The sequence below is a fragment of the Onychomys torridus genome, chromosome 19, assembly GCF_903995425.1.
Source record: "Onychomys torridus chromosome 19, mOncTor1.1, whole genome shotgun sequence".
Lineage (NCBI taxonomy): Eukaryota > Metazoa > Chordata > Mammalia > Rodentia > Cricetidae > Onychomys > Onychomys torridus.
In genome coordinates, this window is record NC_050461.1 from 11,645,830 (window position 1) to 11,673,224 (window position 27,395).

The 27,395-nt window shown below is 45.3% G+C and overlaps 1 protein-coding gene and 1 pseudogene across 4 annotated transcripts in view; one reads left to right on the plus strand and one right to left on the minus strand.

The window, feature by feature from the left end:
- The window catches only part of Fyn (FYN proto-oncogene, Src family tyrosine kinase), a 195,564-nt gene that overhangs the window by 98,218 nt on the left and 69,951 nt on the right, over positions 1 to 27,395 (minus strand). For 2 of the 4 annotated variants that reach the window (XM_036168603.1, XM_036168601.1), the window contains exon 3: positions 10,557 to 10,623. The exons of the other annotated variants lie outside the window; for them this stretch is intronic. The gene's annotated coding sequence lies outside the window, so the exon portion shown is untranslated. The remainder of the gene's footprint in view (positions 1 to 10,556; positions 10,624 to 27,395) is intronic. 4 annotated transcript variants of the gene reach the window in all.
- LOC118570668 overlaps positions 1 to 27,395 on the plus strand; it is an 88,607-nt pseudogene that overhangs the window by 46,138 nt on the left and 15,074 nt on the right.

Consider the following 27,395-nt stretch of genomic DNA (forward strand, 5'->3'; position numbering starts at 1 on the left):
CTCAATTCTTGTCTTAGTCCATTTGCTGTGGCAGTAACAGAACACTTGTGACTGGGCCACTTCTAAGGGAAGAGGGGCTGATTTTAGCTCACAGTTCCGCTTGGTGTCTGTGCAGAGCTGGCTGTGGGAGCAAGTTGGTGCCTGTGGAGTGATCACATGTTGAGGGTGGGAGCAAGAGAAAGCTGAGGAGCAGAGCTCAACTACAGAAGCCCTCTCTGAGAATGAACCCATTCCCACAGGAAAAGCACCAACCCATCTAAACAGATCAGCCCTGAAACACCTTGCCTCTCAGCACCATTACACAGGAGACCAAATTTCAACAAATTTTATGAGGAAAACCCTATCTATACCATGAGTATCCAGTATCCATGCATGTACAGTGCCATTTCCTGTGAACGAAAGGTAGAGATAATGATCACTTTATCTTTTTATCTGTTATGCTTCTAAAACCTTAAGATATATTGAAAATAATTAGGTTAGAAATAAGAATCAATGCTTCTAAAATAAAAAGCTGGAATGTTATTCACTTTCTGATATACTCATGTCTTCACAGCCGCGTTTGATAGTTTCTCTGTGAATCCTTCCGAATGCACCCAACCACCTTCTCCCTTCCGGTGAGAGGGATACAAGAGATAGTGTGTACAGGCAGGGGTGTGTGTGTGTGTGTGTGTGTGTGTGTGTGTGTGTGTGTCTGTCTGTCTGTCTGTGTGGTGTGTGTGTGTATGTGGGGGGGGTACACATGTGTATGGGGGTCTCCTGCTCCCACTTTGCTCCATAGGTACATCACATCACAATTTTCACACACGCAGTAATTACAAACTATTATTCTTATCCATTAAATAAATCCCACGGCCCCATCTGACTGCTCCTCTGATTTCCCAGGGCAGTGAGGATTATTCCAACCCTCAATCTACCTGCAGACTCCCAGGGGTTTGAGAATCAAAATATTCTCCATGGTGGTGGGTGTTAGAAGTCTGAACAATGTTGAAGTTATGAATGTACACAGATTTTAGGACAAGTTCATCAAGGTATAGCTCCCTACAGTCTCCCTAAGAGAAAAACTACAACTGAGTCCGAGTAGGAGGAGGTTGTTACACTCTTCCCTGGGCCCTGTTCCCAGGACACCAACTGGGCACATTCTATCTCATCAGGAGATTCTGAGAAAGGCTCCAAGTCAAGGGCCACTTAAGTAAACGCTGTCTGGCTTTGCTATTTTCTTCCCCCTGTTCATCCAGGGACCCCTCTCTCTGCTAACTATCAGTATAACATGCAAAACTAAAACATTTTTTACTTAGGAACGCCTTTGAAAACTAAACCTAGGGAACAAGACCCTGATCCAGGGGCAATGATAATCTCTGGCTTCTTAGAAGTAATACAGCCACTAAAAGACACTGTGAGATGAACACAGGCTATTCGCTCAAGGAAATAAAGACGACTTCAACCCAGGTGTGAGAAGGGAGTGTTGTGTGGTGGGGGTGTGTCTAAGTGAGCACTGCTTCAGGGGTAGCTAAGGAGAAAGACCTTTCACACTGTTCTGATTCCAAATCACTTTATACTGAGGACGACTTAAAGGGCAGGTTCTGGGCAATCTGGGAATATGAGAGCCATACCAAGTCACAACCTTGAGGCACAACACTGAGGGACCAGGGAAACTCATAGTCTCCCAGGAAGGGGCTGGTCTGGGCGCTATCCTCCCTTCAGCTGCCACGTGACCTCAGAAAAGGCACTGCTGGTTTCTCCTGCATGCCACTCAGGGTGGTGGGGGATGTGGGTCTGGGCTCCAGTTAGGAATAAGAGAATCTTTTCCTGATCCAAAGTTCAAGCTTTACGAATCGTTGTCTGTATGCTCCAGGATGGAGCTCCTGGAACGGATGCCAGGCCACTCACACCTCTTTCTTGCCAGCCTCCTCCCCACACTGTGATTTCTGTCTGAGCGTTCGTGAGATGGGGTCAACAGACAAGGACTTGACAGCTGGTAGAAACAGAAGCTGACCTTCTGTAACACTCACGGGCTGATAGGTCGGAGAGATGTTTGACCAGTCCCAACAAGACAGACTGTGGAGATGGCAGAAGGAGAGCACTTGCAGTGCCAGCGTCGCCAGGATCCCCAACAGCCAGATGTGTGTGGTGACGGTGCTGCAGCATGCAGAGTCGTCACTGCGGCTCACGAGCCATCCAGCCTGGCTGCATGGTCAATGAGAGACCCTCTCTCAAAGAGGTGAAAGTACCAGAGTATGACATCCATGTCAACCTGTGGCCTCCACGCTCACTCATGTGAGAGAGTGCACCCCCACATACATATGCAATAAAACAAAATAATATAACACAAGGGAGACATAAAGCTGGACGTGGCAGAGATGTCTATAACCCAAGTTACTCTGAAAGCTGAGGCAAGATTGCAGGTTCAAGGACCACTAAACAAGTTTGAGATTAGCCTGAGCAACTTACTGAGTCCCTGCCCATCTCAACGAGCAGGTAAAAGGACTAGAGATAAAGATCAGTGTTGGAGTGTGCTGTGGGATGGTCTTTCTGTAGGCTGTGAATATGCATTGCTACCATTGGTTAATAAAGAAGCTGCTATGGGCTATGGCAAGGCAGAATGAAGCCAGGTGGGGAATCCAAGCAGAGAGACAAGGAGAAGAAGGCAGAGTCAGAGGAGACACTGAGCGCTGCTGGGGGAGCAAGATGTAATGGAACACAGGTAATGCCACGAAGCCATGTGGCAAAACACAGACTATTAGAAATTGGTTAATTTAAGATGAAAGAGCTAGCTAGCAGGAAGCCTGAGCCATAGACCAAACAGTTCATAATTAATATAAGCCTCTGTGTGTCTACTTGGGACAAGTGGCTGCGGGACACTGGAGAACTTCCACCTACAAGAGTGATTCCATTCCACTTACAAGGCTAGAGATTCAACCCCTAACTCATTCCCTCAAAGGAGGCATCTGTGACATTTAAGAATACAAAATACCTATGCTCTATGATGTCACTGAGAAGCTACTAAATAATATATTTAAAGAATCTGTTAGGAAGAGTCTTTAAGAAGGAATGCATTACAACATCACCTTGGTCCTGAAAAATAAAATGCCACCAAGTTACTTCTAAGAAAAAGAGAAACACGGACATCACCATGGAGAAAGTAGAACTATTCTCTAGCATGCACCAGCATTTCCAGGCAGTGGTCCCCTGGTTGCCAGGGTGGAGGCAAACTGCTGACCTGGCAATCACGGTCACCCTAAGCATCTCCCTATAATTAGAGTACCAGGGGAAAAGGCACAAGGAGGAGAGAACTATGTGGCCTCAAACTCGGGAGGAGGCAAGAGCACTGATCAGGTTTCTCTGGGGGAGATTCAAGAGAAAGAACCAGCTGGTGTGACCTTGGATGGTTACAGTGCCCAGGAATGTAGCTAGGAGTCACAATGAATACCTGAAATTAACATCCTTAAAGTGAGGCTGGCGGTAAGAAACAGGAACGCTGAATTTCAAAGATGCAGTGTAAATGTTACCATGGCAAACGATAACATTTTGGATATATATTGGGTTAAGTACAATAGCTTATAAAAACCAAGTTCACCGGTTTCTTTTTCCTTTTTTTAACCTGGTGTTGAGAAAAAAGATTTACATAGTCTTTGTGCTGGATTTCTATTGGATGGGGCTGGTTCAGCCTGCTGCTTCTTTACCTGTGAGTCAGAGCTAGTGGTAGGAGCCTGGCTGCTGGAAGGCTCGGGTGCTCTGCAGAAACACTGAGCCATGAGATGACCTGTCAAGTAACAGGTTCTCGCTGCTGCTGGCTGGCAGGCAATTCTCACTGTAGGAAGCCTGAGAAGCAAAGCCAAGAGATTCAGGATGACCAAGCCTGATTGGCAGGGTACTGGCCCTCTGTGTCTAGTGAGTGGCTGATCTGTGAAACGGGAGAAGGATGAAGTTCTTGCAGAATGCAGCAACATGAGAGGCTGTGTCTGCACGGCTGCCACCACCACTCCAGACAGAGAACAAACTGGGATGAACTCCACCAGTTCCCTTCCTGGAAGCCGCTTATCTGCTGGGCCTGCTTTAGCCCTTGCATGGGCATGTGCTTATGCTTTTCCTGTGCCGTGTGCGCACCGAGAACGAACACGGAACGAACAGGAAAGCATGGGAGGGTAAAAGCAAGCCTTGGGAAGTCAGAGAAGTCCTCTAGATATTCAGAGCAAAGTGCTATTTAAAGATAACCAAAGAAATACCTAACTCTGCTTTTATTAAAGATAACCAAAGAAATACCTAACTCTGCTTTTAATCTACCAATTCAGAAATCTAAGGCTTTGATTTAAGGAAACTCAATGCCTTAGAGCAGTGGTCATCAACTTTCCTAACGCTGCGACCCTTTAATACGGTTCTCCATGTTGTGGTGACCCCAACTATAAAATTATTTTCATTGCTACTTTGTAACTGTAATTTTGCTACTGTTGTGAACTGTAATGTAAATATCTGTGCTTTCTGACGCTCCTGAGCATCCCCTGTGAAACAGTCATTTGACTCCCAAAGGGGTTGTGACCCAGAGTATTAAATAATCTGGTTAAATAATGCTTTTGTGAAACCCAACTTTCGCTTCTTCGCAAATCTAACAACCTGTAAGTTAAAACAGCATTACAGTTTCACTCCAGTATAAGGGTTCCTTACACAGAGAAGAAAATGTTAAAACAAACATGCAAACAACAGAGAAAAATGTCCACTTGTCACCAGGCCTCAGGCAGCAGCGGTGCTGCCTGTCAACAGGGCTCAGCTCCTCAACTCAAACGAATCAGTGGTCTACAGTGAAGTGGGATCCAGAGTGCCAGCTGTGTCAGGCCTGCTCGCCTCAGCTCTAAGAGCACAGGTTCCTTTCAGAAGTGGGGGCTTGCATCTCTCCAGCAGTTTAGGGCCCTTCCCAGACATGCAGGCTCTGCAGCCTGAGGCAGGAACTGCAGAGTGGGAAGCACAGCCAGAGGGGATCCCTGGCAAGGAGTTGCTGAAAGACTCTGGTTCAGCGTGACAGACAGAGGTGACTGCATGACCTGTACAAGTTACTTCAGCCCTCTGAAGTGTGTGCAAGGAGGAAGCGAAAGAAACTCCATGCAAGGAGGCTGTGAGACATCTAGTTGATGGGAAGTGCTCTACGGAAATTACTCCTTCCTATCCCTAAAGGTAAGAAAACTGTGTGGGACAATCTGTTATTACAACAAAATCTAGCAGACTACACAGAAATCAAACACATGAAGACGGATATTATACAGTGCAGAGAATTCAGGACAAGAAAGAGGCAAAAATATCAGGCAGTCTTTGAGATCCAGGCAAAGACTGTCCAGACACTCACACCTCCAGATGACAGAATGTTAGGACAGGATTCACAAAGTACCCAGGAATCACGGGGGACTCACCAACTCAAAGTGCACCCTCACATGGATAGGTCTGGTTACCACCTTCGCTGACACCAAACAGCACCGAGGATGATAACCAACCTAACATCCCAAACTCAGCATGATGACACCCAAATATCTGCCAGGATGCTTTCGTAAATTTATTTCTTAAATTGTGTGTGTGTGTGTGTGTGCTCATGTATTTATCTATCCATAGAGGCAGGGGCTACAGGTGGCTGTGAGCTGACCAAGATGGGTGTTAATAAGAGAACTTGGAGCCTCAGGAAGAGCAAAGAAACACATGTAACCACTGAGTCATCTTTCCAACCCCATGAGGAAGGTTTCAACCTAGTGAGATTAGGTACAAGTCTGTGGGCAGAGCATCTTAGTAGACTCTCTCTTTCCCCAAAATGGAAGGGTCCCATTCTCCTGTGCTGGCAATGATGGAGGAGGGGTGGGTAAGGGACACTGACTAGCCACACCACAGAGGTGTCAGGGAACACCTGAACAGCATGCTGTGCTGAGCTCTGGTGCACAGAGCAGCAATGTACAACCTGTGGAACAGCCTAGAGTGAGGAGGTTCCCAGTGAAGTGAAGCAGGAGTGATGACCTTGATGCCTTCCACCCAGAGGGCTCGCTGGATCCTGACAGTGAGTGTGCGTCCGGCTTCCCTGTGGGTTCACTGCACATCCCAGACTGTGTATCTCAGCAGGGTGCTATAGAGAGACACCTCTTCCCGGCTCTGCAGGCCAGCTGGCATCCCTGTACCACTCCCTAAAGCACCTCATATCAACAGTGCCTCCAATTCTTCAGAGGGCATCAAACACTCTACACATGACCAATGTCCCCGCCTTAGGCGAATCTAAGAACCTCTGCTTTTACCGGGTAATATTACTAACTAGTCTGGGAGGATCGAAGGCATTGCAGGTCTTTATAAACTTAAAAAAGCTATCTGAATGCCATCAGGATGCACAGCCTCACCAGCAACGCTGGCCCAGGTGGCCCTATGACAGTCTTCTCAATCTAGCCAAACACTAACATATGAGACAGCTTCTGACTCTGAAAATACTTCCCCTGAGTGAGCAATCTGGGCTTCTATGTGTTGCTGTAGATTGAAGTTTTAGAGTAAGGGCAGATGGCAAAGCCATGGGCTACTGTAGATGAGCAGGGCAGCATGCTAGAAGCAGCGTCATGGGATCTGGTCCAGGTTGTTGCCCAAACTATCCTGGAGTGAAAAGGACACCTGTCTTGGTGAGCCAGTGATAAAGGGACTGTGGGTGACTTCAGCGATCAGGGTTACAAAACAATGCAGAAGATGCCACCCTGTCCTCCTACACACAGGTTGGTTTCCAGTAACTACTCTGGGCATCTCTTTAAACTGTGGCACAATGCTCTAGAAAAGGAATCTTAAAGGCTGGGCCAGACTAGAACATACAAAGTCTCTTCAAGTGTCAGTGCTGAGCAAAAGCTGAAATGGGGCAGGAATTTCTGACTTAGTGCTATAAATGGACAGTTTTGTCACAGACACTTACCACAGATAAGTGTTTTTATACTCTGTCACCTGTTTACCTCTGAGACTTCTGCACACCCCTCTAAGTTCCACTCATCTTAAAGACATGGCTCGACAACCCAAAGTCTCTAAATCTCTAGGCCTGGCCATGTGAAGTGAGGCTTTTGGCCTCCTCTTGCCCGTCTTCCCAGAACACATTTCCACGGCATTCATGTGAGAGGAAAGGATACAGGGAAGGGAAACAGAGTACCATAAAGCCAAGAGCATCTTACTAAAGCTCTCAGTAAGCACATATTCACATCCTCAACATATGCCACACCCTTTCTGGGAAGATATTACTGGCCTGGAAGCTGGGTTAGTGTAACTGAAAATACACCACACAAAAAGCACAGTTACCCTCCCAAAATAGGCCCCACAATTAAGTCAAGCATCTCAAGAGAACTGTTCTGTGTCGCAGCTGGACGTATGTTGCTTCCATCTCCCAGCCCCTGTAAATGCAGCCCACATTTAAGCCAGATTGTGGTGTCACTAGCAAATGGGTGCAAATAAACAGCCCTGCTAACCAAACTCTCATCTGTGATGAGACCCCTCTCCTCCCTAGCACATTTCCACCATACCAGAATCACTCACTACCATCGACTCAGAGGAAGGACCACTCAGACTGCAATACCATCTCATCTGCAGACAAACACATCTGAGTAAGCTGGCCTGAGGTCTAAGGCATGAGGCAGACAGCCCCTGCTATAGATGCTGAGAGTATGCCATGAGAAAGTCTCTTTCCTTCTGTGGACCATGGTTCAGTATGACCTTAGATCTGTTTTTGCTTAGAATCGGGAGGAAGCTTGACTCCTAAGTCAGGGAGCTTCTTGAAGGAGGCAGCGTCTCAGCAGCCAGCTCAGGCCTCTGCATTTTGAGCCCTTTTCAGATGGTTATATGCATATAATTAGATGTTAATATAATTGGATATTAAAATATTTTAAAATATAAACCCTTAGAACAGTGGGCGCTTTAGACAACTTAATGACATTTGGGGTTATTTTCTAGGTTCGTGCACACATGCTGCTGTCCTGCGTATTACAGGGCATTTAGCAACATCCCTCACATCACCAAATACCCTTTAAGAAGGCAAGGTGACCCCAGACAAGAACCACTGTTCTCTATGTGCTTATCTCTCACCCTGATAAGGCCCAGAGGTGAGGGAGAATCTTGGCTTTCCAAGATATTCACAAGCTGTAGTTTTAACAATCTTAAACTTCTTGACTCACGATGAAGAGTCAGAATGTGAGGAGGACTTGACCTCAACAGATTCAAACACAGCACTCCTGCTGTCTCAGCTAACAGTACCAGGACACAGAGGATGACGTATCTGCTACTCGGAGCTCTGGACCGCTCTCCTTCCATTAGTTCTGTTATTAGAAGACTACTCAACATAAAGCCCCCACAAAGCGTCACTGGGTGCTCAGTATGAGAGTAATGGATGAGAAGGGAGTTTGGGGCTGGCTATCTACTAACGTCATCTACAGAGGCACGGCATCCATCTGTAAAGCAGGAGCCTCTTCTAAGAGCTTCCCAGGGTGGGGCGGGCCATGGACATAACACTAGAGGAAAGAAGTTGTAAGGAGGGGAGCTGGTCAGTTTAGTCCACAGGAGGACGGGAGGCAGAGGGAGAAGAGCATCTGGACATGGTGGACCGGTGTGTGGGACGGTGAGGGGCGGGGAGATGGATGGACGACGGGACCCGACACAGCGAATACTGAAGTGCTGCTCATCACATCCGTCCAGGGGCCAGGCACTGTGGTGGCAGGAAGGGCTCAGCCTAAGTCCCGTCCCACACACAGCCGATGTAAGGAGCAGGCTGTTCCTCTTTCTTTCCACTCACCCTCATCCCACTCTCTTTTCAGTGAGTTATCTGTCCTCTATCTAAGAGGTCATTCTTTCCATCCTTCATTCACAACAACGAATCCCCTCTCTACTGTACTGTTCTGTGAGCTCTCACAAAAGCCTACAGTTGTATGAACACCACCACAACTAAGACATGGGACAGCAGGATCACTTCTCAAATGGTTTCCTTGTGTCCCCTAATTGTTTATTATTTTATTTTTCGTTAAGACCAAACATCTGGGTTCAGTACAATGATTTAATGCATGTATACAGTGTCTAGTGATCAAATCAGAATGAGTATTCCAGCTCCTCAAAAACAAATACTTCTACATGCTTGGAACGTTTGTGTTCGTTTTCTAATTGTTTTGAAGTATTATCCTATATTGTAATAATCAGTACTTCCCTAGAGGGCTGGAGAGACCAGGCCTACTCCCTGTGTCTCATGCCTCGTGTATCAGCAAGCTGCCTTACCATAAGAAGTTCCTTATCTCTGAGAGGATTTGTACCCCCGGTTAGAAATTTTGTTGAAGAGACTTTTTGGCTCTTTAGAGATTATCATAGAGACCTCCTGAGGTCATGTCCATGTCCGTGATTCATAAAACAAGACCTGTGACCTTACCACCAACACCCCTTTGCAGTGACATGGCTGGTTCTCCCTCAAATATAGGTAAGGACTTCACCCCAAAACCAAATTCTTGGGTCTCTATGAAGCTGCATAACCACGGAGGACAAAATAAAAAAAGTTTGCAAATAAAAGCCTGTAAAAACCAAAAGTATTTCCTCACTGCTGTCCCTTCTTACCGATGTGGATGAAAATAGTATCATACTTTAACCAAAAGCTCCAACAACGTGACCTCACTAGGTTGCAAGGCGGCAGGCAAGGAAGCCAAGTTAGCTGTGCTTGTCTGGGAATGGCTTCCTGGGGTTCCAGATGGAGGCTCAGGTCACCAGGGTCCCCCAACTCATTATGGAGTAACTGATGGAGAAGTGTGGCTGTGCTGCCCTGCTGTGAAATCCCATGTGTGTGATCAACCCATTCCACAAGTCTCCTGCTGAAGACACACCTTTTGAGTGGCTTAGCTTTAATGACAAATGTGGTCCCCAAACAAGGAGGCTCTGTCATGAAACATGGCTGCTGTGGAGCACCCACTATGCCCAGCATTTCTGAGCTCACTTATTCCCACAACAGTTCTGCAGAGTGGAAATACTAAAGGCCTTGGTTTACGGAAGGATCCAAAGGTTATAAAACAACAAATAGGTACAGAGTTCTAACCTGGATCCCCTGACTCCAAGGACTGCCCTCCTTGTCATCACCAGTGAGGTCAGGGAGGCTGTTTCTCTGGGTCTCTCAAGCTACCGCCCCCAGCCTGGCAAGCTCCCAGGAAGCTGTGTGGCTCACTTCCCAGTCCTCGTTTCAACATGCAGGCCATTGCGAACCCTCTGCCTTGGAGACGTTATTCTTCTGGCCTGTGAGTTTATTATTCCTATTACATGGTTGGTTAGAACACAAACTAAATTGCCATGGGTGTCCTTCCTGGGTTGTGCATCTGAGCTTTCCCAAATCTAGACGTACCAGATTTCAGAAAACCCCGTATCACTTAATAACATTAGTTTTAACAAGAAAAATGGCATACTGTCAGAAAATACCAATTCAGTGCCACATTTAATTAAAAATTTTTCATTTGAAGTTCAGTGCAGATTTGAAAGATGCATGGGGCACGGCAGTAGCTTCCCCTCGCTGGCACCATTTTATAACTAAATGTGTTAGAAATAAACGGGACAACACTTACCCAAATTTCCACCAACTATCACAAACTTTATATACACCACATGTCTTCTAAACCACCGGTAGGGACTCTGAAAAACAATGCAGATAAACACCTTATTCACAATCCGCTTTAATTCACCCGGTGCTCACTCTCTGTGCCTCTTCACTGTGGGGGGCACCCATTCACGCAGCAGCCAACTCTTAGCTGCCCCTTTGCGGTGCACAGGAAAATGAAACCAATTTACAAATGATCTTAGCATACACTAATAAGAAAAACAAAGTATCTGTGAACAAGTGAATCAATCTGAAACTGCGCTTACAAAGACAAGAATTTCCGACCCTTTAAAACAACCAAAGGTAAGAGAACAATGGGGAAAAACCTAAGCTTAGACTCGCAACGTTTTCCCCTCCAGCCAATTCCTCTCTTTTTATCAGCACTCTCTTCCTGCTGCCTAGTTCTGGGGGGCCAGGCCACTTTCCGCTCTTCTTTCGTGGGTCTTATGTGAGTATCTGAAAACAGGAATGTGGTAACCAACCTCTCAGTGCCTCTGTTACTGTGAAATCCCATCAACTTAGTCACTTTCAGGACATAGACAGGCTGAAAACAGCAGCAGACCCTAGTAAGTGCTGAGTGAAGGAAGCTTTGCCCAGCATGCTGCCTTAGCCTGAGACCTGGCTTCTCACCTCTGCTGCACACCAGGCCCCAGACCTGCTGCTGAGTCCACATCCAGGCTGGAACACACTTCTCTCCCTTCCTTCCGGACACTATCCAGGCTGCATCATGCCTCACTTTCAGAAATCCATGCCCAGCCTCCAGTCCCTCCCCAGGCCCCCACCCCCACCCCCACAACTCTCTTGACTGCAAAGAATTTCCCCAACACCATTTACACATATTCTTCAGAAAACATGCCTCCCATCCCTTCCTATCACCTGCACATTTATATACGAGATTACATCAGCCTGCACTCATACTTGTCCTAACTTCATTTCTGAATTTTCTCAACCAGGCAGGCAGGAAGCCGCAGCCACCTCACCTGCTGCTGGGCCTACACCAGGCCTATGCCTTGTCTGGTCCCTTCTGTCCCATCCCCACTAGGAAGAGGCCCAGGGAGCCTCTTGGGCAGGAGCACTTCGCCTTTCTGGACTATGTCAGTCTACAGATTTTTTTTTTTCAGAATTCTAAATGGAATTTTTATTGTTGTTGCTTTTTTTTTTTTTTTTTTTAAAGAACAATGTCTTTAAGTACTTGAAATTAACATATGAAATGCAAAGAATTTAAGTCACAAAATGCATCCATATTCAGTCATCAAAATATTTCATAGCCTCATAATGAGACCCTGTCTCAAAAAAAAATTTTTTTAAAACAAAGTTGAGATGGACTTCCTTCAATATTTAAATGATTTTCTGCAAAAACTAAAGTAAATGCCATTTTTAGGTATCCTTAAATGAAAAATCGTATTTCATGATGTCCTTGATTGTAATGTAACATAAAGCATTCACAACTCTATTCTTATTCTATGCTATAGACAGCTAAAATTATTCCATACAAATAACAAGGAGTGGATTTCTTCCCTCTGCGTCCCTGACCCCTTGAATTCCAGCCATGTCCTCATCCAAGAGCGTGAGCTTTAAGCCTCTCCTCTCATTATCTTTCACTGTCTTGATTTTTCCTAATTTGGTATTACATTAAATTTTTGTTTTCTAGTCTTTTAAATTATATTTTGATATAATCCTTTATATTTCAAGTTTTAAACATTTTAACTTTTTATTCCTTTTTAATGACACTCTCCCCTATCACTAGCATGGGAAGGGAGGCATTCATCAGTACTGTGTGAATCAATCAGTGATTATGTACACTGATTGTACAAGCATGGCTAATATTAAAATTATCTCATCTCTCTTTGGCAGTCTAGGAGGTCCTAAATATGTAGATGGATACCTCAGCATTCTATATTTAGATTACAAATGACTGAAGTCAGGCAACAGAATGTTCTCTTCTTTTTAGAGTGGATGCTTCATCTGTCAATTGCTGATTGACAGGTCTCTGGGAACAGACCAGCTGTTCACATACTCACTGACAAGCAATACCATGGATGAGTAAGAGAGAAGTACAATCCCTGCCTTCCTGGGGCATCAAGTCCAGCAGCTACCATCAGCTGGTCCAGAGCAGCTAGAAATCTCTCCACCTCCCAGAGTCTTGCATAGAAAAGAATGGTAAAAACCATGTTGGCAAGGCCAGTTAGCACCACTTGGCATCTCCTGGAAACTGGACCAAGATCTGACTTCCTGCCAACCACACAGAGGTGAAGCTGTGGTCTGGGGTGGGTAGATCAAGCAGATGAAACAATTAAAGCCCACATTCCTTCCCCACTGCCCCAGGAGTGATGTTTTTCTTTGCATATGAGGCCAAAGATGACAACCACTCATGACCACCTCAGGTAGGTCTATTTAACATTTGGCCACATGCTTCATTCCAAGCCTCAAAACATCTGTGCTGAATCAGACTCATGATGGACAAGACTGTCCATATTATCCTTTTTCCTAAGTAGCTTCAGCAAGGGATGACTGTGTATCTTTTGCCAAAAACAAACAAAACCCAGGACTGTTCTCCCTTTTTAAATGAAGAAAGCATAATGATTTTCTCCACTGAAAATCAGTAATCAGGGCACAGTGACCAACGTTTTGGCAGAAATCTACCACTGGCAGAATCTTTCAAACCTAACATCATGTCAAGTGACTCTTAGGATACGTGGGAGTGTGTTCTTCTTCTCCAGTAACTCCCAAGGCTGATGAGCTATCTACTGTAAGAACAAGGGGCAGACTTGGCACATTACACTCTTTATACTTAAGCACATTTATTCCCATTTCATTAGGATTTGGATATATGATATTAGTTACCAGTCAAAGTAACTGAAGAATAACGAAGAGGTGAGTTGACTACTGTTTTTTGAACTGCAATGTGTGTGTAGTTATAAAGGAGTAATACTGTTTCTATGGGTACTCGACACAATAGTGTATAACCCCATGTACTTTCTGCTTCAAAGATATATCACAGGCTGTGTATGACTTCTGAGTTAAAGGCAACATTTTCAATACACACTGTGAACAGGTATTGCCAATATAATTCTTATCAATACAGGGTTATTTTCGCTTTCTTCTTCCTAATGGAGCCCTCATACATCCTTTACCAGCCATGGAGCCTCAGGAGCAGGGGATAACGAGCTCACTGGGGGTGGGTATCTGAATGGTCTGGGGCTCTGCAGGACACCAACCCACTTGGACACTTCTCAAGAGTATCAGCCCTATGGCTTTACTCAAACCAAGCTTTCCCAGGTGATCCGTGTGTGTATTAAGATTGGAGAGAAGCCGGGCGGTGGTGGCACACGCCTTTAATCCCAGCACTCGGGAGGCAGAGGCAGGTGGATCTCCGTGAGTTCAAGGCCAGCCTGGGCTACCAAGTGAGTTCCAGGAAAGGCGCAAAGCTACATAAAGAAACCCTGTCTCGAAAAATCAAAGAAGATTGGAGAGGGTCTGACTCAAGAGACCCCCAGACTCTTGCCAGTGATTGGGTCAAAAATAAACATGGGCCCAATATAGGGCAATGAGACAAGCATGTTTTACTAGGAACATCTCCTTCTCCTGAGAGAATCTCTTTCTTGGCCAGTGTTGTTGTGTATGAGGCTTGGGACTTCCATGGCTCTTTTGCTGTAGCCTAGGGATACAGCTGATAGTGGAGACCCGGAAAACACCGGGAAGCAGAGTGTAGGGCTGGGCACCTCTTAGTTCCCAATGCATTCCTCATTGTTCAGGACTCCCTGAGTGGAGTTGGCAATTGTTTACTCTGGAGTAGGTCCCCAGTTAATGCTATAAAAGGGATAGAATGGCAAGGCGCTGTGCTCCCTCACAATCTGAAGAGACCAGAGCAGCACTTCAGAGGTTCACTTTGTTCAGGGAACTGACCCAGTGGTGTTCTGGTTATGATGACCATGTCTCATTTGTGAGTTTCCAAAAGCTTTCCAAGTCAGCTGGACTCAATCATCCAGAGGAAATGTTGAGCACTTTCCAAATTATCTTAACCAGAGTGGTCAACAGTTGCCTTTCCAAGGAGTCACATGGATATCATTTCCTGCGAAGACAATGGGAGACTAATTACTCAGCCTCCAATGGGGAAGATATGTAATTACTGAAGGGTAAATAAAGGGGAGCTGGGGGCTGAGTCTGCTTCTGGATCTGCTCCAATTACTTGTGGAACTGGGGACAGCTATCTGGTCTGGAAAAGACCTGAGGGGCAGTACCTTATGCAGGCATTTATACCCCTTTACATGTCCCTGGTTCTTAGTGAAGACCTTTTTGAGAAAAGCAAATAGACTGGCCATTACACAGACCCACATGTGACTTTAATATCATTTTGATTCATATGTAAGAGTTATGCATAGTTGTGGAGAATGGCAATGTCTCAACAGACATCTTTGGTGTCCTAGCTTGTTAGCCACTGGGGGAGAGGGGTTCTCTGCTGGGTTTGTCACGGTGGCCTGAGGAGACTGAATTTTCTGTCAGGGTGTGACAGCACACTGACTGTCTCACAGAATGTCTGCCCAGCTTCTGCATCACAAGCTCTTTTTCCCTCAGACCCCTTTGGCTTTCTCTTTCCTGTCCTCCTTCCTCCTTCCTCTTCTTCCTTCCCCAGTTCCCAACAGCATCCCATGCGATGAATTTCAAACTCCACAGCTACCATTCTTGTTCCTGGCTTGTCAGCTGCCTTTAGGCAGAGGGATGGAATCTCGTGGCCACCATTCTGTTCACAGTGCTTGCAAGTACCTGGCCAGGAATTTACAACATCTGCTGAATGAGTAACCAAAAAGCCTCCTCAGATTGAGAATGTCTCACAGGAGCTCATGTTGCTTCCAAGCTCTGGCTTCTCTTTGCTCACCTTGTTGGCATATAGGAATATCCGGGGCACAGGCTGCTTAGGTCCCAACTACAATGTGTCATCTGGGAAGGACATACAGCCTAGACCATGCTTTGCAAGTGAGAAACCACATTCACTGTAGCCAGGAAGCTTGCAAGAAGTATTCAAACTAGAGGACAGGAGAGATGGGAATTTCACCTAGGCTGATGACCAAGTGCTCTGACTACCAGCTCGACACCAGTGCAAACATGTCCAACAATCTCTCAAGGGAACCTAACGTGTAGTAAGCATTCAAAAATATTTGTTGACTGGTGGAATAAATCAATGGGTCTCATGCATATAACAAGGGGTGTCTCTTACAGTGGGGTGCTTTCTCAAAAAAGTTACGGAGTGGATATGACATGGGAAAGCCGTTGTCTCTTCTAGGCTAAAGGGAACAGATGGAAATCAGACTTTGTCTCACAGGGTCACTAAGCCACATCCATCCAGGAGCTGCTGGGCCTGTGGCATTGCTAGAAAAATCTCAAGATAAAACAAAAACAGTAAGTAAAAAACAAAACAAAACAAAAAACCAACCATCTATTATTTACAAGGTTAAACACAAGCTCTACATCTGAAACGGCAAAGAGGAGGGCTGAGAGGGTGCTGAGTTCCTGTCTCTTCCCTTTTGCAGCTCTCCTGTGATGACTGTTGTTATGTGTAGCATGAAGTAAAGGCTGGCAGCTTATGTGCACAATAACAAGAGATTTCAAACTCGGCCCTGACTCCCCCAAGCTACAACAGTCTCTGAAGACCTACAGCTAAATTGTCTGAGAAATCGGAGCTCCAAATGATGGAAAAATACACTGAACAAGCATGAGCACACAGATAAAGCCACAGCCAGGACCAGGATGATTCTCCAGGGAAGCAAAACCGCTCTGACTGACTGGAGGCTTCCCTCCTCCCTTTGGTGGGGGTGGGCGTGATTACCAGGGTGTTTGGGGAAGGGCTCGCTGACCCATTAGCTAACCCTCTGTCAATCCTGGCTTCCCTCCAATAAGCTGTATGGATTCAAGCAAGGCTGTGGGGTTGTTTCGTGATTTTTTTTTTTTTTTTTTTTTTTGAGTAGGAGTAAATAGCAGAGAGAGGAGGAGGAGGAGGAGGAGGAGGAGGAGGAGGAGGAGGAGGAGGAGGAGGAGGAGGAGAGACTAGTGTAAGAGGCACTCCTCCAGCAGGAAGTGCTGACCACAGACTTGGGGATGTGAGGGTCAACCTATAAAAGCTGGCTGCTCTTTTTAATACTAGGACCAGGATAAGACGGCAGACGCACACTGACAGCAGGCATCGCAAAATCAGCCAAGCGCTCATTCTTGGCTTCTGAGAAGCAGAGAGCAGATTCCTGAGATCGTGAAATATTATTATTATTACTAATGTTGAAATCTATATGCCATTCATTTAGGGTTAGAAATAAATGAAGTAAATGTCATGGGAACAATGAGTTAACTGTGCAGTGTGGGGTGGACTTTGAGTCTCTAAGACTCATTAGAATGAAATATATGTGTGCAATAATCCCATCTTTCTTCTGAGTCCTGAAATTACACCAGGCAGCAGGTAGAATGTGAAAATGAAGCAAATACTGTTTCATAGCAAACGTGAATTATTTCTGAGTTGCCCTTCTAGGGCAAACTATTTCTAGGATCTGCAATCTAGTCTGATTAAAAACACTGCATTGCTCTGATGCATGTGTACCTGCTAAGCATGTCCCCCTAAAGAGATGCCCTGGAGTGGCTCCAGGGAAGGCTGAGAAATGCACCTCTTCGTAATTACACATCCAGCTCAGAATGAAGGTGAGCAGTGGATCACGCAGAACCTGAGATGCAGGCGGTGACCACATCAAGCTTGAGAGTAGATGGGATGTTAAAAGTACATCTTATAATTTAAATTTTAGTTTTTAGTACCAGAACCTGGTGTGTCTCTTACATACCCAGTACACACACACACACACACACACACACACACACACACACACACACACACACTCTTTCAAGGTTCATAAAAATTCTCATTACTGCCATGCGGTGGTGGTGCACGCCTCTAATCCCAGCACTCGGGAGGCAGAGCCAGGTGGATCTCTGTGAGTTCGAGGCCAGCCTGGTCTACAGAGTGAGTTCCAGGAAAGGCGCAAAGCTCCATAGAGAAACCCTGACTTGGAAAGCAAGCGGGGGTGGGGGTGGGGGTGGGGGGTGGGGGGTGGGGGGGGGGGGGGTATGGAGATCTCATTACTAAATAGAAGTAGAACAGACCAGCTTTCACTGAGACTCCCAACTGCCCTGAGTCATCTCCAGGTCAAGTTCTCAGGGCACTGGCAATTAGAGATCTAGTTCCCACTTGGTCCAATACCCAAATCTTAGCCCAGCATCTCTTACAGTCCACGTTAAGGTTCTCAGTCAAGCATTGATGACCCAACACTGTGCTAACTTTCTCTTTACCAAGAACTTGTTCGAACCATCCCTCAGGATGCCACATTTTAAATCAACAAACTTCTCAGAAAAACAGAATTTCTGAAGTACTTGTTTTATTTGTCCAGCTATGGTTTGGAGTCCATGAAACTGATTTAAATCTTGGTCCTGTTAAGCTTAGTCAATGTGCAAAAAAAACCTTAATGGTGGGAATATGAAGCAGAAGCTTTCCTTCTCTTCCTTCCTTGCTTTTAACAAATCTCCAGAAAAGACAACTAATTACCAGGAAGGGAGAGATGGCCCAGTGGGGGAGGAGCTTGGGCCCAGTGGGGGAGGAGCTTGGGCCCAGTGGGGGAGGAGCTTGGGCCCAGTGGGGGAGGAGCTTGCTGCACAAGCCTGAGGACTGAAGGATTGCAGCACATGTAAATCTCAGGACTTTTTAGGCATTAATTCTCTCACAAATTGAATCTTTAATTTAATTTTAAATAAAAAGAACAACTGGTACTTTTTTCTGGAATGAATCAAAAATCAAAAATTGTCAGGTAATGCAAAGGATCAAAAGCAAGAAAAATCCTGAAAAAGAAAAGAAGACTTTATCAGATATGGAGATTCACTACAGAATAACAGTGGTCAAGAGCAGTCATTTGTACATGGACACTCAAACAGACCAATAGAACGACACAGTCTAAAGCAAACGGAGATGGTCGGTCAGCCAACGTGAAGACAAAACTGAAGCTCAGTACACCGTACTGGGTTCGCTGGACATATTAAGTTGAATTATTTCTCCCTGAAAGATAAGCTGGAATCCTGACCTCCAAGCACCATACAAGGTGAACTGACTTGGAAACAAGATGGCCACAGATATTGAGATGAGGTTATATAAAATAGTTAGTCCTGGATCCAGTGGGTTGTGGTTTTTTGGGGTTTTTTTTTTTTTTGTTTGTTTGTTTGTTTTTTGTACCTTAAATAAAAGGACACAGACCCAAAGAGACTCCCAGGGAAGAAGGCCATGTACGGAGGGAGACAAAGATCAGAGCACTACAGCAGGAACTGAGGAGTGAGATCAAGGAAGAATGGCGGGTCCCCAGCAGCAGCAAGCAGAGGGCTCTTCCTGCCCAGCTCTGGGAGGCACCACCTGCTCACACCTCAACTCTGAACTTCTGGCCCCTAGACTACATTTCTGAGGAGAAACATTTCTGCTATTTCAAGTCATGGGTTTTGTTATACTTGTTACAGCAAATACACATAATATCAGTATCTTGAAGAAGACTCTGCATGAAAGTGAGTTATAGATGGATGGCAGAATGAAAAAAAAAGGTCAAATAAAAGGATTTTAGAAAACAACCCTTCACATTTTGCAACAGGCCAAGATTTTTAAACCAGAACACAAAAACATACTGACCAAAAAGGAAGAATACCTCAATCTGGAGTATAGTAAAATTAAGATTATCTTCATGAAATACCATCAAAAGAATTAAAAGGCAAGGAGGAGGAGGTGACTGCAGTACATGTCTGACTGATGTGCACGCACACGCGCACGCGCGCGCATGCACATACATACACACACACACACACACACACACACACACACACACACACACAAAATCCACCAGGAAATAGGCAAATAGTTGGGAAGGCAAAACAGGAAATAGCCAACACACACTTAAAATGTTATGGTTTAATTACCAGAGAAAAGCAAACCCACAATGCACTACAGCAGCATGTACTGGTCAGACTGGCTAACCTAACCAAGACAGACACAGGGGAAGGCTGGTGAGGAGATGGAGTGCTCCTGAGGACTTCTCACCCTCTGCGGGCGAGTGTGCTCAAAAAGGGTCTGGGGAACCCGGGGCTAGCCCACAGAATACTGAACAGGCTTGCCCGCTGAGGCCCCGCTGCTAACAGTTTTAAAGTGGCAACAAGTTAAACTTGGCACCTCCTACAGAAGAGCTGCCTGAATTCTGATGCAGCCATATACAACCCAGGCTGTACAGCAGCGTGAGTGAGGGGCATGTTTTATTCATATAAAATTCATAACAGATAAAAACCAGCCTTTGAAGTTTAAAAGCACCCTTACTAACTGCTCTTGGTGAAGTTCCCTGCTAGATACTAGAGGGCCCAGGAGTCGGCACTGTTTGAGTCACCTCCTTTCCCACCTGGCTGCCGATAACAAGGGGAGATCTCCAAAAAAATCATCCCCAATGCACTGAACGCTTTTTCACATTTTAATGCAAGAGCACAAGAACACTTCCATTAAGAAAACCCTAGAACTCTTGGCGTTAACCCAAAGAAATCAGAAACAAAACAGAACTGAAAGCAGAGGAACGCTGCAAATTAATTTAAACAAGATAAGATAATCCAAAGATTTATCGTGCTAAAAGCTTCAAAGTGCCATTTCATTAAATTGTGGGTTTTATTCACTTAAGATGACTATCGTGGTAAAGGCATTTTATATTGTTATGTTAGAACGGCATGAAGCAGACAGTTTTGGTAAGTAACACCCACCATTTTAATTTTATCTTAATTGATTTTTAAGTAAAAATTGGGCTATTCAAGGCCAACTTCATATACATCAAAATATTTTTCTGGAACCTTGGTTTACAGCCTGCAACATCCTAGAAGGGAAAATCTTGAGAAAAGGCATTTTTCACCCTATGGTGCATAGAAGACACTTGAGTTTTCCTTGGAGAACCACTGCATGAGACCAGGCCATTCCTTTCTTCACAGCGGTGCTTGGATAGGTGAATGATCTCCAAGGAGTGGTCTAAATACTGAAAATGACTCCCTGAACTCTGTCCCTTTGAATTTCCAGGCTCTTAAGATGCTCACACTTGCATGTACACATTCAGGGAGCCAGCAATAAGCAGTGTTGACCGACCTCAGAACAGCCAGCTTCATGAGGAGGGAGATGTGGCCCTTTGGTTTTGGGGACACCCTGATGTCAGTCTCCTGGTCAGAGTGAGCCTGTCATCATCATACACCCACACAACGACAGTCCCAGGGACCCTGGTGTGCAGGAGGCCAGTCAGACCGGCCTTGGTGGACAGTTCATTTCTAGGACCCTCTGGAGGAGAGGTTCATTCCTGTCATTAGGTCAGCACCCTGATAATGAAGGCCACCTGCACAGGAAGTGAAACACACACACACAATGGCTCTATCCCACAGCCCACATACTGTGCTTCAAGAGGTGAGTACAGGCTGGAGGGTGTGAGGTTCCTGAGAATGAAATCTCACTCACCCTGAGAGAACGGCCAGGGAGCCTGGTCCCAGAGATGCTCTATTCTCTACACCCACAGTGTAGAAATCTGTGTACCCCCAGTTACTCAATTTCCTTAAATATTAGCTCCCCAGAGAGGAGCACTTCTCACCTCAAGCTCTGTTGCTCTGTTGCTCTTACGCAAGCTTTCTGATGCTAACCCTACCCACAATTCCACTAACTGCCAGAGGATGATACTGTGGGTCCTTCAACCAACCACCCTAGCCCCCAGTCCCTGGCTCGAGTTCTCCTGATAAAAGAATAACGTGTTCTTCAAGCAATTCTTTATCATGAATTCTGAAAATGAAGATAAATGACAGAAATCTAATGTGAAAATCACTTCAGAATTATATGAACAAATCCACCTGGGCCAGTTCCTTTTAGTTGAAAGACTGAATCCTACCACCAATGCAAGCGAGTCACAGCTACAACTGTGGGAAGGTCTGATTGGTTTTGTATGGCCCATGAATTAAGAATGGGGTATGCCATCTTTAAATGGCTAGAAAAGAGAAAAGAATTAAATTTCAGTGTCAATAACTGAAAATGTATTGGCACATTGCCACACCCATTTGCTTGTGTTTTGTCTGGGACTACTTTCAAATGACAATAGCAGAATTGTCTCAAAGGAGTCCGTATGGCCCACAAAGATGAAATATTTATAATCTGGCCTTTATGAAAAATGTGTGCAAGTCCTGAGCTAAAGTAATTGCTGAGTTTGCAGAAAGCTGGCCCACCCATTAGAGCCCCTTGTCTCTGAAACCATCTTGAGACAAGCCCAAAGCCAATCCTAAAGCAGGTGTTGATCCCCCATGCAGGTCAAAGACACAGCCCACTAGAGCTGTCTTTCAACCTATGGGAAGCAGGCTACAAAATTCAACAGTTAGGTCTACCATTTCTTTAATTAAATAAAAGACTAAAATTCAAGGACATTGGTATGGACTGAATTGTGCCCCAACCCTGGATTCGTATGTTTTTGTTTTTTTTTTGTTGTTGTTGTTGTTTTGTTTTGTTTTGTTTTGTTTTTTGTTTTTCCGAGACAGGGTTTCTCTGTGTAGCTTTGTGCCTTTCCTGGATCTCGCTCTGTAGACCAGGCTGGCCTTGAACTCACAGAGATCCGCCTGCCTCTGCCTCCCAAGTGCTGGGATTAAAGGCGTGCGCACCAGCCACCACCGCCCAGCGAATTCGGATGTTTAAGTCCTAATCCCCAGTACAGCTCACTAGACCACACATGTTTGGTGACGGGATCTTTAAAGATGAAATAAAGTGAGATCACCAGAGAGGAAAGGTGAACCAAGCAAAGGTCAGATGTGATGACAGAGGGAAAGGACAGACATCTGCGTCCTAAAGAAGAAACCAATCAGCCCTTCCAGTCCCCAGAGGTGTGAGGAGATCCATTTCTCTCACTGATGCCGAAGTCTGCAGTACTGACGGGCAGCCCTGACAAAGCAATAGAGAAACACCCACAGGATTACTCTGAGGAAATGGTCTCCAGTCACACATGTATACGACAGACACACAGCAGACAATGTATTAGGTTCTGTGTCACCAAAAAAGTCCAAACTGGAGACCACCTTGCTATCAGCAAAGAAGTGCAAGCATACATGCATACATGGTAACAAATTCACCACCAGGGCCATGCTGTCATTGGGCAGCCAGGGGCCATAATGAATAGCTGAGGCACTTTGATACGTGTCCTCACAGCAATCCTGCATGACAAGTCACAGTTCATGGCTTCAGTTGACAACGACACTAAAGTAAGTACAGGCAGAGTAAGCCAGGAGAACCTGCCCCAAAGCTCAGACGACTTCTCACCGTGGATTAATCTCTATGTCCCCGAGACACCGGCCACAGCTCAAATCTCAGAACAGGCAGTTGCTGAGAATGAGTGAGGGGAACAACTACCACTTACTGAATATTTATTTACCATTTGCCAGGCTCTGTGCTGGGCTTCAGTCTCTCCTATCAAATGCTCGGGGTCTAGCACTGGTTTGCAGGTAAATAATGGAATCAGGAAGAAATGAATTCAGCTGCTCAAGATTAGATTACAAAGCTGAGGAGCGTTGCACACCTAGGACTTGATGCCCCCACTGATCAGGTGTCGGAGTTAAGCTCTTGACTACCACAAACTCTCCTTTGAACTGGTGCATGTATTGCCAATGTAAGGAAATAACAGCTTGTCTGGAGTCTATAAAGGGAACAAGAGGGAGGAGGGAAGAGGGAGGAGGGAGGAGGGAGGAGGGTGGAGGGAGGAGGGTAGAGGAGGAGAGAGGATGAAAAGGAAGGAGGAGGGGAGGCAGAAAATATGCTTTTTACTCATACATCCCCTAAGTACTGACTGAGTGGATAAAATGTGTCAGACCCTGACCAGAGAGCCAGAGACACACCAGCAAACCTAAACAGACAGAAACCTTGGCATCATGGCAATCACAAGGGTAAGAAAACCCTTAGAAATAGGATTTGACCATGTAGGTTACAATCACACTATGGGTAAGGCTGGTGACAAGTAAAATTCATGTGTGTTGAGGACACAGGCCAATGAAATTGCAGACATTATATAAAATGGAAGAAGGAAGATAAGAAATTTCTGGTAAATTAACTTTGGTGGCCCTGACAGTTGAACCTAGGGCCTTGCTATGGTAAGCATTCTATCACCAACTACTCCCCCCCACCCATTTTTACTTTATGAAGGATTAAAGTGTTTCTTTTAAATTTTATTTAGAATCTTTTTATGTATCAAGAGTGTATGTTTTTATTCACTCCAGCCTATTCTTGCGTCAAGAAGTAATTAGAGAGGCAAGTTCTTTGGTGCCAGAACCTTTCCAACAACGCTACTTACAATATGAACTATGAGAATATTTAACTGCATAGTAAGTGAATGGTTAGATAATCAGTCTGTTCACAGAATAGGAAACATCATAGTTCTTTAGTCATATTAGAAAAATTATAATAATAAATGGAAGAAGCGAGATCAAAGCATACACACAGGAAATAACTACATCATAACACTGTTATCTCGATATAGGTGTGACTAAGAAATATTCTCATTTCTTTATAGCTCATCAACTTGCCTATACTGAAGACTTTAAAGCCAGAAAAAAATTTAAAATTTGATTATAGAAGTTTACATCAAAGAGAAACTAGGCTTCTACCTTATAACTCTACTTCTACTGTTCAGCTGAGGTTTGCTGAAGAACACAGCCATCAATCAGAGGCCTCGTCAGCACTACCATGGGTGTCAAATACTACTTATGTTATTGAATGTTTTCATTAATTTGCATTTGGATGTGTGGTGTATTATTTTGTGTTTGGTGGTACATGTGTGCCATGGTGTGTTTGTGTGTAGCTCAGAAGACAACTGTGGGGGTCGGTTGTCTCCTTCAACCATGTGGGTTCCAGGGGTCAAGCTCAGGCTGCCAGGATTGGCTGCCAGTGCCTCTGCCTGTGGGCTGTCTCACCAGCCCTAACATGTTTCCAAATTCACTTGCAAAAAGGTTTCAGAATAGATTCAAAAGTGGCCAAAGACATCACCAAGGATGAGACGAATGGTTATAATGAATTCTTCGGCTGTGACAACACATTCATTTAACAAATACACTGAATGTTGGTCATGCTCCAGGCAGCCTGTTAGGTAGGTACCAGAAGGTCAAATTAGGTCTCTGGGAACAAATGAGCCACAGGGCTGACACTGGTCCTCTGCACCCGATCTCAGCAGGATGCAGTTAAAGGCAGGGCTGGGTAGCAATCCTCATGAGGCTCTGACCCAGCCGGGACATGTGGCCCCAGAAAGGCTGCCTTCATTTCTGTTCCAGCTGCCTCATTTGTAAAACAAGGATAACTCTGACCCAGTTTGAAGCACTGTGGTGAAGAAGAACTGCAAAGTATTTCTGGGCTTGTTTTTAACCTTTCTAGTGCTCAGTGGATTCTACTGTAGACAGGCAATGCTGCTCCTTTCCTTGGAAAATCTGCATTTACTCTTTAAGAAATGAGGCTCAGTGACTAAAGGGAAAGTTCACACATTTTTTTCTTCCACATATTCAGATTAGCAGTAATAGAAACACTCATTTTCTTAACTACACAAAAAAGTAAAGAGTTTCAAAGTTGAGGGAGAGCACATCCACATTCTAAGGGCAAAGCTAGGTGGGATGCTGCCAGTTGGGGACCAGGGCAATTGTGACCCGCACTTAAAAATCTCTGCACAGGACTCATAGCTTTCCTCCCACCTTTTAAGGAATGTTTTGTTGTTTTAAGCAACTTTGTTTGTTTTTGTTTTTGTTTTTATTTTTGTTTTTTGTGTTTTTTGTTTGTTTTTTTTTGAGATAAGTTTTCTCTATGTAGCCTTGGTTGGCCTGGAATTCACTATGTAGACCAGGCTGGCCTCCAACTCAAGACATCTACCTGCCTCTCCTCCCAGACAGCTCCTGTTGATCTCCCAAGCTGAGTCATAGTCCAATTAGTGGGAACATTTGTATCAATCACTTCCCTGCTACAGACAAGGTAGAGGGGGACACAGAGACTCGCCCATCAAGTTCTGTGAGGGAGCGGATTCTTCTCACTGACTGTAAATGCACACGTGGGCAAATGCCCAGACCCTGGCAGAAGAGGCCACCTCAACCCCTGGTACTCATATTTTAGGCAGAAGCTAAGGGATTTTTCTAGTTACAAAGTACCCATTTCTACAAGCTCAGACTCTCTGTGGTCCTGCTACAGTAAAGACTAGGAACAGTAAAGTTTAGGTAGTACCACAAGTAATGAGAACCCGAACTTCCTCCTCCTGCCTGTGTTTCAGGGTGCTACATGAGTAACCATCCAGCTAATGATGGCTGTGGATGCTGGGGTGAATGGATAGAGATGGGTATGGAGGTCAGCCTGCTGTCTTCCTCACCCCCTCCGCCCTCCTTTCTCAGCCTCCTGAACTCCAGCTCCCCAGTGCAAATGAGCAGGCACAGCGGCCACAGGCATAATGGACAGAGGTTGCAATTTGTACCTGGGAGGGGTGCACAGCATCCATGGCAACAGTCAAGCCCCATTCTAAAGGACATGATGAGCATGTTGTCATAGATTCAGTAACTGCTCCACTTTTTAAAAGGGAGTTGTAAAAATTATCTTTAAAATGCTTGTTGATGCCCTGTGGGGATGAGTCACTTTGTGAAGCAGGATCAAAATGGATTTCTATTATGGGTTTCTGCCGGCTCTTTGATTCTAAACAACTTTATTAATGTTAATAGGAGTTATGCACACATCAATGAGAGAATAAATTCTTGGGTTTAGGGGAGCTTCAATTAGTGATCTGTATTAAGCAATGTAAAATGCTTTTTAATTTTCTTTCAAGTAATGAGACATCACCCCAGCAGGGCTGAAAATGAGGCAAAGGGCAGGGAAGACAGGGAGGAGACAAGCTCTCCAGCCAGCCGGCTCTGCACCCAGGGCCTCTGCACCCAGGGCCTCGTCAAACCTCGGGGAGTCCAGCAGGGCGCTGGGACACAGAGGGAAACTGCACAGAAACTGAGAGCCTCGGAGGAGCTCACTGTCGTCCTAAACAGGAGTCCACTGTCATCCCAAACAGGAGTTCACTATCGTCCCAAACAGGAGTTCACTGTCATCCCAAACAGGAGTTCACTATCGTCCCAAACAGGAGTTCACTATCGTCCCAAACAGGAGTTCACTGTCATCCCAAACAGGAGTTCACTATCGTCCCAAACAGGAGTTCACTGTCATCCCAAACAGGAGTTCACTATCGTCCCAAACAGGAGTTCACTGTCGTCCCAAACAGCACCGACTGCAACCATGCTTTCCCAATCTGTCGCTACACTGCTCTGGTCTTCCCCAGGACATAAGTTAATATTATTCATCTACTTGCAAAGATATCCAGACAAAAATGGGAACCAAAGTTGAAAGGCTGCTGCGGCAGGGTTCTGAACGAACAGGTTATCTTACAGTGGCACAGAGCATCTGGACCTGGCATTTCTGGCACTCAGCTCCTGACCCTCTCCCACCTAGGTCTAATAGTGTCTCCTCAACTCTTCTCATGGGGAATCCATGGCAGATTACTGTTACCTCGAAGGACAAGGGGTAGGATGCAGCAGAGAGCTGCCCAAGTGTTATCCTCATTTCCATGGTTTAAAGGGAGAACTAACAAGTATTTAATCCAGCAATGCCCTCCATACGGTTTTTATTGCTTTATCCTTCCGTGCATTGTCCTCATGTTTCACAGACAGTAGGAAAAAGACCCCAGCCAACAAACAGTAAAGCCCCAGAATA